The sequence below is a fragment of the Arvicanthis niloticus genome, chromosome 17 (genome assembly GCF_011762505.2).
Source record: "Arvicanthis niloticus isolate mArvNil1 chromosome 17, mArvNil1.pat.X, whole genome shotgun sequence".
Taxonomy (NCBI): domain Eukaryota; kingdom Metazoa; phylum Chordata; class Mammalia; order Rodentia; family Muridae; genus Arvicanthis; species Arvicanthis niloticus.
The window spans coordinates 22700314-22714306 of NC_047674.1; the positions used below are offsets into that span (position 1 = coordinate 22700314).

The 13993-nt window shown below is 35.9% G+C and overlaps 1 protein-coding gene across 6 annotated transcripts in view; it reads right to left on the reverse strand.

The window, feature by feature from the left end:
* Positions 1-13993, reverse strand: part of Nyap2 (neuronal tyrosine-phosphorylated phosphoinositide-3-kinase adaptor 2) — a 270048-nt gene that overhangs the window by 27152 nt on the left and 228903 nt on the right. The gene's annotated exons all lie outside the window — the stretch shown is intronic.

Here is a 13993-nt window from a genome sequence, read left to right on the forward strand (position 1 = left end):
TGTTCCCAATATATCTAAATTCAAATATAGGAACTACTTTTTCAATGACATGTTAGAAAGTTGCTTAGGACCATTTTCATTCTTGAAATATATTTTAAACACTTGCATTTTTTTCTAATTAGAAACAAGCACATGTATGTTAAATAATTACACTTGCTGAAGTGACTCTGGTACACATGCTATGTTTGGATACATGCTCTGATAACTTTCTCCTGAGTTTTTTTTTTATCCAAATATTTGATACACCAGCAAACATCTGAGGTGAAATCACTACACTCTACAAAGAAAAGAAAGCAAATAAACAAAAAAACTTAGCAAAGACGGTTCAACAGTTCATCAAGTCAATTTAGTTAAAAAGAAGGGTTAGTCGGGACTATAGGTTGAACATACACTAATACCTATATTCCTAGACAGCTGCACATTGAGTATGTGTACTCCTATGGCTATTGATAACAGTCTTTGGAATCAAATTTCTCACAGAAAGAAAGTGATGAGGTAAGCCCATCATGCTCTCAAATAGGGAAGGCTACATTGAATTATTGAAGCAAATATCCCCCATGACTGAAAGGTTAAAATAAACCAAATAAAGTCAACAAGCTTGGCATTATGGCTTCAGGATGATATTTCAAACCAATTCTTATCTAATTTTCTACATCTGATGAGACTGTAGTGCTTTAATAACTTAATACATTTCTTCCTTGCAGAAATGTAAAATAAGCAGAATACATTGCCATGGTGCAGCGCATGAAGCTTCCTGGAAACACGTTTCCCACGCCATAAAAGAGAGCTGGGTACTTGGAGATCATTCAACTTTCTGTGGTTGGAAGGTTACCAATTCAAAGTCAAATTGCACTGTAAACTACACTTACAAATATATGCAGTCTAGTATATAGAGTACTCTTACATTAAATCAGCTATCAGTCAGCTTTTCTTTCTCTTAAGAGCCAAGAGAACAATGTGAGGATGAAATGAAATGACTGTGTTACAGAGTGTGATTCATGTGAGAAGATAACTACCTTCATAATTACAATTTACATATGACATGCTTAGGTACATGTTTAAATTCTCACAGTAAAACCCAGTGCTACTATTGTGGACATGAAAATCTCTTTCTTTATGATGTTAGGAAATTATGTAGTATTGGGGCTGTAGTAAGTTGTATATTTACTACATTTATAAAACATATAAAAATACTACTTATAAGTTATCAAGCTTTATCTTTAGTAATAAAGTCTCTTTATCTTGTTAAAATACAGCTTCAAAATCCCATTCTTTCTCTCCCTCATATGAAATAACTTTGAAGATATAGTGCTAAATTTTATTTAAAATCAGTGCACCAAACACATACTTCTTTTCAGGTATTTAGTTAAGAAATCTTGTTTATTATATTCACTACATATACATATAATATGTGTGTATGTGTGTGCATGTGTATGTATACATATGGTAATAATTACATGCTTACATTAAATACTTACATCCTAAGAGATAATTATAAAACTGTTGTCCAGCTATTATGACCCCAGTAAGCTTTGAGGCAAGATTTTAATTTTAATGTGCACTGGTGTTTTGCCTATATGTATGTCTGTGTTAGGATGTCAGATTTTGGACATATAGTTGTGAGATGACAAGTGGGAGCTGAGAATTTAAACCAGGTCCTCTGAAAGATCATTCAGTGAGTGCTATTAACCACTGAGCCATCTCTGTATCCCTTAGGGCAGGAATTTTATAAACATGACACAGTAGAGATGATATTATTAAATAATAAATTCATGGAGTATAATCAAGTGAAGTTTCCAATCCAGGAGGTGAGATGATAATGTCTACTTCTGTGTGTGAGCCACACAGCAATGTCTGAATCGTACAGTGGAGAAAAGCGGTGAAAGTGAACTCCTGGAGAAATCCATTCTGAACCTTAGCATCTGCCATCCCTAAATTCTCATATTGAAATACTAACCTCTTCCTTGATGGTCTTACACATGAGACCTTGGCAAGAGGTAGGGGAAGATAGTTCCTGAATGGGACTGATCTTAAAACAAAATAAAACAAAAACAGAACTAAAAACCCAAAAGCACAAACCCAAGAAAGCTTTCTCCCTTTCACAAGGTGAAGACACAGCGAGAAATGGGTCGATAGATACAAGCCTAAAAGCCAGTGATAAATATTTCATTTGGTTTATAAGTTACAAAGTTTATGAAACGTTGTTATGTTTTCTTATAGAAACCCAAACTCAGGAGCCATCTGGCAAACAACCTTCAGTAGGTGTTCGACAGTGGCAAGCGACTTGCTAGCATGAAGAGCTGTGATGATGAAGCATGGTACCCACGTGGACCTCCCATATCTCTCACGGACAAGTCCATGTCTCGGATAATGAGAAAAGCATCAGCTGAACTTCACCTGAGAGACAATCTACACAATAAAGGGCAAGGACTCTGATACTCTGTCAAGGCCAGCCACTATCAGTGAAATTCTCTTACTCTTGCTGTCTAGAGAAGGCTGAAGAGACCTCCTGATTAACAATAATTGCTGTACATTTTTAGAAGGAACTAGGAAGAAGAAAGACACTGGATAAATGATAAGGAAAATGAAATGAAATGCAGCCTTTAGCTGATTAAAATGGATCAGTATTGATTCATTAATTATGTTAAATAAATGATAGTACTGCAAGCTACACATATAGGAGGCAAGGAGTATATATTATTCTGGAACCTTTGTCATGCCTTTTAGGTTTTCTTTACATCTAAAGTTTACAAGATTTTTTTACATAAGATGAACATCTTTCCAAATGCTAGTTTTAAACCCCCATTCCCTCTCTAAGACCACATGGTGAAATAATAAAATTTAAATTATTTGGTTAGGACCTTTCTAGTTGTGACACTGAAACATAATATATCTCTGAACTTTCTATATGCATTGTAAACTTAAGTATGTATAATCTACATAAATATACATGTATGTTGTATAAGTATATATGTGTGTTGTATGCAATAATAAATCTCTATATTATATGTTTGAAAAAATTCCCAAATGTGTACAACATAAAACTAAAAAAGAACTATTCTGCAATAAGCGTTTGGAGCATTTCAACATTAAATAAATGAGAAATAAAACAGATATAAATTATGTTTACTTTAATGGCCACTTAAGTAGCATGTAATATGTTATCAAATGCTCAGGAGACAGAATGCAATGTAAAGGCAGTGCCTTTATGACTTTAAAATTGAATTCTACAGTCTTGTCTACACTTAGTTTCTGAAGCAGAAGACACCTACCTGTTTTCATGCAGCCACTGAAAAGATTTTTTTTAAAGAAATAGCTTTGGATTTTTAAACAAAACACAAATGGAAAATATTTGATAGTACATGGGAATCATAAAATAAAAATGACAATATGTATAACTCAAGATTTTTTAGCACATGAACATGATTATCTGTTGTCCAACCACCTATAGAAAGGGGTCATTGAGACAGAGATTTTGTGGCTCTCCACACATACAATATTTACAAGTAGTGCATTTGTAGAAATAAAAGATCACACTACAAAGGAAAATACAGTAAACCGATACAATAATGAATAATCAGTATAGTACAAAAAGTTGAAAACACCAAGTAAGTGCCATGCTTGGTGTATAAACGTAGAGTGAGAAATGATTAATATGTGAACTGAACATGAGAAAATAGAGGAATGCACCCACATTGTTATTGTTATGACCAGTTACTGAAATCGGGAAAACATATTGTTGTTCTCTGGTCACTCTTTCCTGAAGATTATTTCAACTTAAATGGTTTGGTGACCCTTAAAATAACCATGTATTAGAACTCTATTGTAGAAGATGGAAAAGAGACAATGTCAATATTGGTGCTACAAAATGCATGTGACGCCAAATACAAAGCATTGATTCAGATAGGCTTATGGTGAGTTTTTATATAAATCTAACTCATCCGATAAACCAGAAATGATGAGAAACAGATTTGCAATAACAGTAGAGAACTTCCTTGTGTATGCTGGCTGTACACTGTGCTATCATATCCTTATAAGGAGACCTTGAATGTTACAATTATAAAGTAGCTGGGCTTAAACTCTCTGCATCAAAGATGAATTCTAGGTGAGCCCATTCCTTTACAGCAGGAAGCCATCTCCTCTCATGTGTCATGAGCCCATTACTTTACAATAACAAGCCACCACCCCTCGTGGCTCACTCTGGTGACTCAATCTAAAAACAAACTTTTACATTCATGGCTTTTCCCTCAATTCTGCCCAATTATTTTTCCTGACTATTTTTCCAAATATATTTTAGAAGGATGTGATCAACTTTATGAAGAATATACATTAACATAAACCCCCAATAAAACTTGAAATTAACAACAGCTAAGAGCCCTGAGTGGATGGGAGCTGTAATTTTTTTCAACATGTCCATATATTCACTAGTAAGTCTGGTTTATTTCATAGTTAACAAAACACAAGCCCTTCAAAGACCATCACAGAGAAAATAATTATGAATTGATCTATGTCTTCTACAAAGTAACTTACATTTTGCCAAAGTACAGATGTAGCCCAACTTCATAGCGCTTTATGTTAATATTAAAAGATAGAGTTAACTGTGACTCTACGGTTACTTTATGAACACTATACAATTATCTAAGTATAAATAAATGTGGGCTGCAGAGATGGCTCATCGGCTAAGAGCACTTGAAGCTCATATAGAGGAACCAGGCTCAGTACTCGACACACACAAGGTGGCTTACAGTTGTCTGGAACTCCAGTTACAGGGCATTTGCTCTCATCTGCCTCCCATAAAAACCAGACATACATGTGATGCATGCACGAATGTATAAGCCAATATTTATATACAAAAAACCAAATAATCTCTTTAAAACTATAAAACCCAGGATGCTACAAAGAGTGTAAAATAATGACCTGTTTCTATTTAATTTAATGAAGGCCATGATGAAGCTATCTGAACTGGTGTCATCAACCTGTGATAAAAATAGAAGAAAAATATTTCAAATCCACTGTCTTCGGGCTGATCAGAGGCATTTGGTATGATGTCATCAGTGCTGTCCATGGGGTTATGTGTTGCTTTCTTGCTTGAGTTATTTTAAGAACTGAACATAAAATAGTTCTGACTTTTAGATTGGAATTATTCCTCCTTTTAAATTAATTATTCTAAGGTAGTGTTTTACTGTGCATTGCTGTCCTCATAGTTGTCTTGTAGTTTAGGGTGGCCTGGCATTCTTGCCTTTCTTCCTCAGCCTCCCTAGTGTTGGAATTACAAAAAGAGGTGCTGAGAATTTAACATAAGAATTTTATGCATAGTAATCAGGTACTTTACCTGGTTTTACACTTTGCGTACACAATCTGCTTTCAGTGGGACTCCTAACAGTGGGGATGGGCTGTCTTGGACTTTTTAACCTGCTCATGGTACACTCTTCCTTCTACTTGGGCTGCCTTGTCCAGCCTTGATATGAGGGTTTGTGCCTGGTCTTATTTCTTTGCTATATTCTGTTGCTACCTCTGGGAGTCCTGCTCTTTTCTGAAGGGAAAAGGCAGAGCAATATATTTAGGGGAGAGGGAGGTGAGGAGGAGGAAGAGGGGAGGGCAGGGGATGGAGAAGAGGCTGGATTGGCATGTACTGTTTGAGAGAAGAATAAAGAAAAAGAAGATTAAAAAACACTCTCCTACCCACCCCAACCCACACACAAAGAAATTACAGGAACCTTGGCACGCCTTTAAACTGTGTGTGTGGTGGAGAATATGAATATAACTCTAATCTATTGAGTGTGTGATTCTTAATTATTCCCTCAGAGTTCTTTCTGTTTAACAACATGTTGACTCAGAAAATGTTTTATGAGAGAATCATCAGGCAAGTCTACACCTGAGCCTTGTACTGAAGCTTTATTGTTTGTTCCATATGTCTAAACTTAGTTTTGATATATATCTGTGTTCACAGAATTATAACCACACCTTCATTTCAGAGTTAGGTTACGATACAAAACTCAAGGCTACACACTAATTCCTACTCTTCTCTCTTGATGTGCCTATTCCCCTCAATATACAAACTAGGCACATACTAGAAATATTGCATGTTTCATAGTTAAACTGTGTGTTTGCTTCTCAATTCAACCCTATGTGTTTGCTTTTCTGTTTTCTTAACAGATAGTGTAAATGAATACAATTTTTAAAAATACATGATTTTTTAAATTAGTATTTACCATATCGGGTAATTACATGTTCTGTGACCATGTGTCTTTGAGAAGTGAAAACAGTAAGACCCTGTGTTGACACAATTGAATGCAACAATGTGTTATTTACTAAAACGTAGATACAATTGTGTCTTATTTTACATTCTTTAGATAGAGTTATTTGAGTAAAGGGACCTTCTTGTTAATTCTTGTACCCTCAACTTCTATAACAAGAGAATTATACAATAAATGCTCTTAAAATTAGTGAATGGGTGAACAAATGTCTAGATATTTTATAATGTTTTCCAGAAAGCCACTCTTAAAGATTTTTTTTTTTTTTATGTAATGGAAGATTTCACTTCACTTTAAATCACACAAATCCAACAATTTCCTTAACTGCACTAACTGAAAAATATTTTTCTCGGACAGTATTCTCAGAAACACAGAAATGGGAATAAAAGATGTTAAAAGGTAAATTTAAATAGCACATATACATTCCTCCATGGTCTAGCCTTCTTCTCTCTTTGTTCTACTGTGTGCAGTGTGCAGATAAATACTCATTTGAAGTTCTAGGTAGCTAATTGAACGGATTTTTGTCTGAGAAAATTGTTGTAAGTGCAGTCATTGTATGCATGAATTTTTGTGTCTGCATGTATATTTATACTTATGTAAAAATATCACTGTTGTTTATATTAGTAAACCTCTCCTCAGTCCACTCTATTGATATGTTTTATAAAACAAAATAAAGTAAAACAAAACAAAAAATGAATGTAGAAAAAGGGACTACATGGGAATAAATACATCAACATGTGTGGGAAGAATAGAAGGTAACGAAGGGTGATAATGGCGAAAATACATCATGTACATGCATAAAAATGTAATGAACCTTAATACTGTGTCTTATTACTACATAAAAAACAAAATAAAATATAATAAAAATAAAGGCATGAAGGAGCTAGTGAATAACCTATGTACTGACAATGTCACTGGCAAACTAGTCATCAAACAAATAAAATCTCAAATACTGAAATTTTTGACTGATGTAATCAGCTCAGAATATTCTTCAGGAAAATGAGTTGGTAAGGCATTATGTCCCTTTTATCTTGTGACACTGAAGTGAAGGATTATTGCAATTAAGGTAATATTTCTAGCAACATCAGTAACATAATAATATCAGGAATTATTAGTGTCCCATAACCTGTTTTGAGCAGTTGATGGGCACAGCTTGTATCAATTCTCCAAAGCATAATAAAAATTAGGCATATATTAATGCTAGTTTTAAATGATAAAGTTAAGGTTATAGTGACTAAACTACAGAGGCATCTTATACTTAACAGAGAATAAGATTTGAATTGGAATTCACGAGGCTAATTGTAGTAGACACTGATGGTTTTGCCATTAGTATTGCACTACGTTGTCTCAAGAGCTAGTTATGGTTAAAGTAACCCGCAGCGGCAGCGTACATACAGAGAAATGTTTGTGGCATTTATGTCTCATACAACCGATGGCATGGGAAAGTGTACTGAATGAATTGCAATCAGTGAAATGTGAGGCTGAAAAATTACAGGATTTTAATACTAAAAATACTTTGGGGGAGAGGTGAAATCTTCTGCTGTTTCTTATTGTCATACTCTACCCCTTTCTTTTTTACTCAAGGTCATGAACCAAATTGTACTACCAGGTCCCCCCCCCCCCCCCAGTGGAGACAAATTGCTGTCAGTACTATGTCTTCTTTACTTTGTTCTAGACTCGCAATGCCCCTGTGGTCACTATATTCTAGGTGAGAAAATCCAGTTTAGAATCTCAGAAAGATCTTTTGTCAGCTTCCATACTGGGAGTGAAGAGGCTTCAGATCAGAGCAGGCAAGCATCCCTTCCTCCCAGTACTCTACCTCCAGCTCACCACATCAGAATGCATCCATAAAGTCTGTTGTCTTTGTTGACACATTTTAATATCCAATGGCTATTGATCTTTGCTCTTCGGTATATCACTGCCAATGGCTGACTAGTCAGCATTGAAAACACTGCCTGTACTGGGCATCATATTTATGAAAACACTGCTGGAAGTATTTTTTTTTTTATTAGTTAGCTATATTGTGGTTTATTTCTCAATTTCACAGTAGCAAAAAAAAAAAAAAAAAAAAAAAAAAAAAATCCTCAATACTCCAATGCATGTTTAAGCTTCTCCAAGAATAATCACAATCATTGGGAGATGGTAATGTCTCCACTGCATTTCACAAATGTGTTAGCTATTTAGAGTTGCATTAGGAGACAAAACCCAAGAGAATAGTTTCATAAGAACAAAAGCCAGGGAGCCATCTCATGTCACCATGTAGAAAATGTCAGTGACACTAAGTGATCATTTCACAAACACTTTGCCAGTAAATGTTGTGAGGCTAAAGAGAGCAGTGGGAAGAAGGGATGGGCAAAGTTGATGATGGGTACTAAGTTGTGGAGAGATGGGAATGGATTCTGACACACTGCACCGTAGGGTGACTGTAGACATGTCTGTGCATGCTATGTCAGAGATGGCCAGAAGACTAAAGGCCATGAAGATGGTTGGCCATGAAGAAATGAACATTTGGGATACTTATTTATTTATCCTGATTTAAGCATTATGGCATGCATGTATATGTTCATGTAATGCACAGCATTCCAATAATACGTAACATATTAAATATTAGTTACCAGTTTTAAAATAAGTGTAAATATAATTTCAAAAATAATAGGTTTTCTGTGCCTCGACAGAGGGATCAATAATCAAGAGCAATGACTCTACTTCTGGAGGAACCAGTTAGATTCCCAGGATGTACATGGTACCTCAGAATGGTCTATAACTCCAGACCCAAAGGAATCAAAGCTTTCTTCTGGCCTCTGCAGTCCCCAGGGACACACATAGCATACAGGGATGCATAGAGCCAAATCCCTCCCCATACAAATAAATTAAATTTATTTTTTAAATGAAAAAAGCAGCTGTTTGTTATGATTCTTTTGTCCTATTGCATGTACCTTTTTGCTCTTAGAAACAGATTCAAAGTGTACAGTGGGAAGTGTACATGACTATATAAGCTTTCACGCATATGATCTGGTGAAAGGAAATAATTAAAAGCACAAGAAATGAATCCACTTAGACATGAGGGTGAGCTACACTCACAGCCTTACAGCCCAGCACATGTTCTGACACATGCAGGTGTGAGAAGTGTGTTATACTTTGTAAAGGGCCAAACATGGCAAAGTCATCAACAACATTACAAGCAAATCGAATTGGTATGGCATTTTCATGTGTGAAATTAGTTAACATGATACTTCTTTAAAATTTGTAGTAACTTCTGAAAGCCATCCAGTGAAAGGATATATTATGTGTTGAAGGATATAGGTAACCCTTCTGAGGAAAACTAATTCATGTTTGCATATAGAACATATATGTTGACAGACTCCATGACCTTAAAACTTATGACTCAAAATTTGCTTTCGTACTCTTACGGGATTATACATTTTTGATTTTGGAAAGTAAAATATTTATATTCAAAATACAGTTTCCCAGTAAAGAAAACATAGAAGGATTCTCAAGAATTGTGTCTAAAAATCACTGTAGAAATAATTACAGTTATTAATTGATTAAACTAATTTTTATAATAAAGAAAGCCCTGAGAAATTTCTGGAATTAATTCATATGTTTTTAAATGAGCAAGACATTTATCAGAGGAAAACTTTGAAAAGACATTCCCCGAAGGAAAGCACAGTGTTACAAGATAAAATTCAATTACAGGAAATGTATTGATGTTTTCGCTAAGTATATTCTGTTAATCACCTACATTAGCATTAATTTAATTGCAAGTTTAATTTCATTATAAAATGCTGGCTTTTGATAATTTGGAGTTACCCTTGACCGCAGTCATATGATGGAGAATGAACCCTTAGAAAACAAGTCATTTATTTAGAGAGAGGTGGTTTGTAGATAAGCTGGATACTAATCCTCCAGGAGCTGACTGAATATAACCAATGAACCCTGTAAGACATTAAGACATGCTCATTCTTACAACTTGAAATCGAGTTGAGGGGATAAATATGTTTTTCTCCACTGATATGTCCTGCCCATCACAAGTAGATATACACAGGGTATTGAAAAGAAGCAAACAGTATATATATATATATATATATATATATATATATTTGAATTTATCAAAGTGAGAACAGTAACAACTCCCCATTGCCTCTGACACAGATGTGACAGATGTGGGCACTGGCTTTTTATTTCTCTGGCCAGAACATCAAAACGAACACATTTTGTTGTTGTTGTTGTTCTGAGACACATTGACTAGAAGCTCAAGGTCCTTATTATATCTCAAAATCCACTACTCACTTCCAAAATAATGTAAACCACACTTGTAATTTCACCTGTATATTAAGCAGAACGCCTCAAAAGCGATGATTGATTTACTTCTAACTGAATTTATCCAAATTTTTGTGAAGACTTTAGAGAAGGCACAGGATTTTTTTCTAAACAAATAAGGATGAATTACAAATTCAGTTATGAACAGCTCACTGTGGTTCATAATCCACAAGCTAAGAGTTCAAAGGGGAGCCACCTTCCATCCTTCCCCTTCCTTTCATCTCTTGCTTTATAGCTACCTCCTGTGTTCCTTAGTATCGCAGAAGACACCTTCAGAGCATCTAACATGAGACACACACACTCCACCCTGTCTGAGAGATGCTGCCTGTAATATGGATAGAGACAGGAAACAGGGGCTTGCATTCCCGTCTTAATTGAAAGCCTTTAAACTTGATTTACAAAATTGAAGGCTTTTATTTCCAGTTAACCTACTCTCATGAGGATGATTGGATGCAGTTTGCTCAAGTACAAAGACTGAAAGGAATTCCTTATTAAATGGTGGTGACTGCTTCTGACATTAAGGATGCAGGCTACTTTCAACATATCTCTTCTAAGTTAATGTTCGCAAAAAGCTTTTTCAGTTGTGACAAGATACTGCTTGTTTCTGAAAATAATTGAAATATTTTTATGGAGAAAATGAATCTGCCATTCTAGACACAGTTGGTAACTACCTCTCAAAGGACTCCCTATGGACTACAATTTTATTATCCTCGAGCCAGAACAACCAAAAAATTTCCTCTCTACCTTCCTCTAGAATTGTGACTCAGTGTGAAATCAAACATAGGATATATCACAGTAAACTCTGAGTATTATTTCAAAAATGTGCCTGTGCCTTTGTCATATGTTGATTCCCCCAGATCAGAGGTCACATTGGTATTTCCTGTTCTCCTGTCTCAGGACTTTTCAGCTAGATGCTTCAAAAAAAGAAAAAGGAGTTATAGGAGGAACAGAACATAAAAGTCTATAACGACACAAGTTTGTTCATGAACTCAGCTATCTGCCTAGCAATGTCATGGTCCTGTTGGTCAATAATATTGTACCTATGCAATCTAGGTTACTATGGAGACACAGACATGCAGACAGCATAGGAAGATGAGCTTTCACACTCTCCTTGCCTTCAGTAAGTCAAAGAGCTCTTCCTTATGTAAAATCTGAGCTCTGGGCTCAGGAGACGGCTCAGCATGTGAGAGAGTTTACAGATACAAAGATCTGAGTTCAATCTCTCTAGTACCCATACAAAAATCGAGGCGTGACTGATATTGTTTTTATAACCTCAGCACTGTGGCAGGGGAAAAGTGCATGTGAGAAGAGACAGAAAGATTGCTGCCAGTTGGGAATTGCTCACTAAAAGCTTATTTCCAGGTTTAGTGAGGAGACTGTGTGTCTCAAGGTGACGAAAGATAGGCAACTAACTCTACTTCAGATACTGGCCTTTGTGTAAACCTGAAGGCATACACCTACATGCACATGTACATACAACACGTGTGCAAACACACACACACATACACACACATGCATGTACACACACACACACACACACACACACACACACACACACACACACACAAACATCTGAGTCCTCTCCAAACTTTTGGGACCTGCACCAATTCTGTTTCAATCAAACAAAAACATCCTTCAGTTGAGACTGCTAGGTCTTCTCCATTAAAGCACCTCCTTTTTTTTTTTTTTTTTTTTTTTTTTTTTACAAATGTGAGGAATGCTTAGCCCAGTTTCTGAAACTCTGAAGAAGCGACAAACATAGCTCTCAGGATCATTCTTTTATCAACACTGTAATGACAAACCTTTCCTTCCAGACTCAGACCTGAAAACCACTCCAAAATAAAATGCAAGCAGGGGAAAAATGAAAATTGGGACAAAGGGGATTGGAGAGGATATGGGTGTTTTGTAATAGTTTGTAGCTCACAGAAGGCTTCAATTAGAGTGAGTCAGCCGGAGCACTCCCAGCGCTTTAAACTTTAATCTATTCCTTCTCATTTTCTCCAGATCTTTTTCATAGAATAATGGTAGCCCGCAAAGCATTTGTTACATGGTGGTGAGAATGCGTATCTTACTTCCCCCCCCCCAAAAAAAAACCAACCCACATTCTTTCTCTTGACTGTTCTTGGCACCATCTAGAAAATTAATAAAAATCATATATTTAATAATCTTATTATTTTGTATATTATCTCCCTCAGGACCAATTTTCTTGAACAATAAATGTAAATTCTTTTGGAAGTTGGTCAAGATAAAATATTCAAACTCATCTCCACACCCTACCATAATTGGCTGGCTTGCTTCTTTTAAAACAAGATAACTAGGGGATATTTCTCTATAATGGCTTGCCACAGCCTCACAAAGTCTAGCCTAAGTTCACACAATGTCTCACAAACTTTGAACACGCCGCTCATATGCTCACTTTATAGATGACTCTTCACGTTAACTTTTTATCCACTTTGTAAAGCTGACCTTGGCATTGAGACCCTCGCTGGCTCAACAAAACTAAAGCTCTTTCGAGAAAAGAGTAAAAAAAAAAAAAAGTGCCATCAACAGACATATTTCCAAATATTGAGCAGATGAATAGTTGGATCAAGAGTCTGAACTCAATTTAACTAGCTGTGTAAAGCCCAATCTTGCCCAGTGTGTGCATCTCTCACTGGAGAAGCTGTGTGAAGGCGGTGTATTAGGGATATTTGCTATTACACTCCTTGGAATCAACACCTGATCATAAAGTATGTTTTTTTTCCTCTTTTTCTCTTACTACTTCAGAGATTAAGAAAGTGAGTTCTGAGGCAGGCACATCACCCTGCCAATGCAATTATCCATCTAATTCCAGATTATGCATGGCTTTCCTGTCCTTTCTTCATACGAATGTTTCTTAGTTCTAAGGTATCTCTGGGACCATCCTCCCTCCTTGCACATCACTGATGTCATCAAGATACATGTATTTATGTCTACAGGAATGACTGACCTGTGGATCCTTAGTGTCACAATGGCCTCATGACAATGATATCAACTCTATAGCAAGGTTCCATAGCTGGATCTGTCATTTCATATTCTTACCATAAAATTCTTTGCATTAAAAAAAATCAACTTCTTACGATTAACCACGAACATTCTAGAAAACTGTAAATTGCTGAGTTAAGGGGTTATAACTCAGTGTCTGAGAGCTGGCATCATGAAATACATGCAGATTGTTGTCTGGATACTGCAGAGAGTGGGATCATGCTTAGCTCCTACAGTAGATGGGAATTACTTGGTGAATGAATCACAGCTTGCTGCAAATAATAACCTCCCCTAACTTACCACATACTTTTGCACTGACTTGGAATGCTCTCGCAAGGCAGGGCATGCAGGGCTGAGACGTTCAGACACATTTATAAATTTGAGTAGCACATCTTTGCCTCCACCCAAAGACCTCT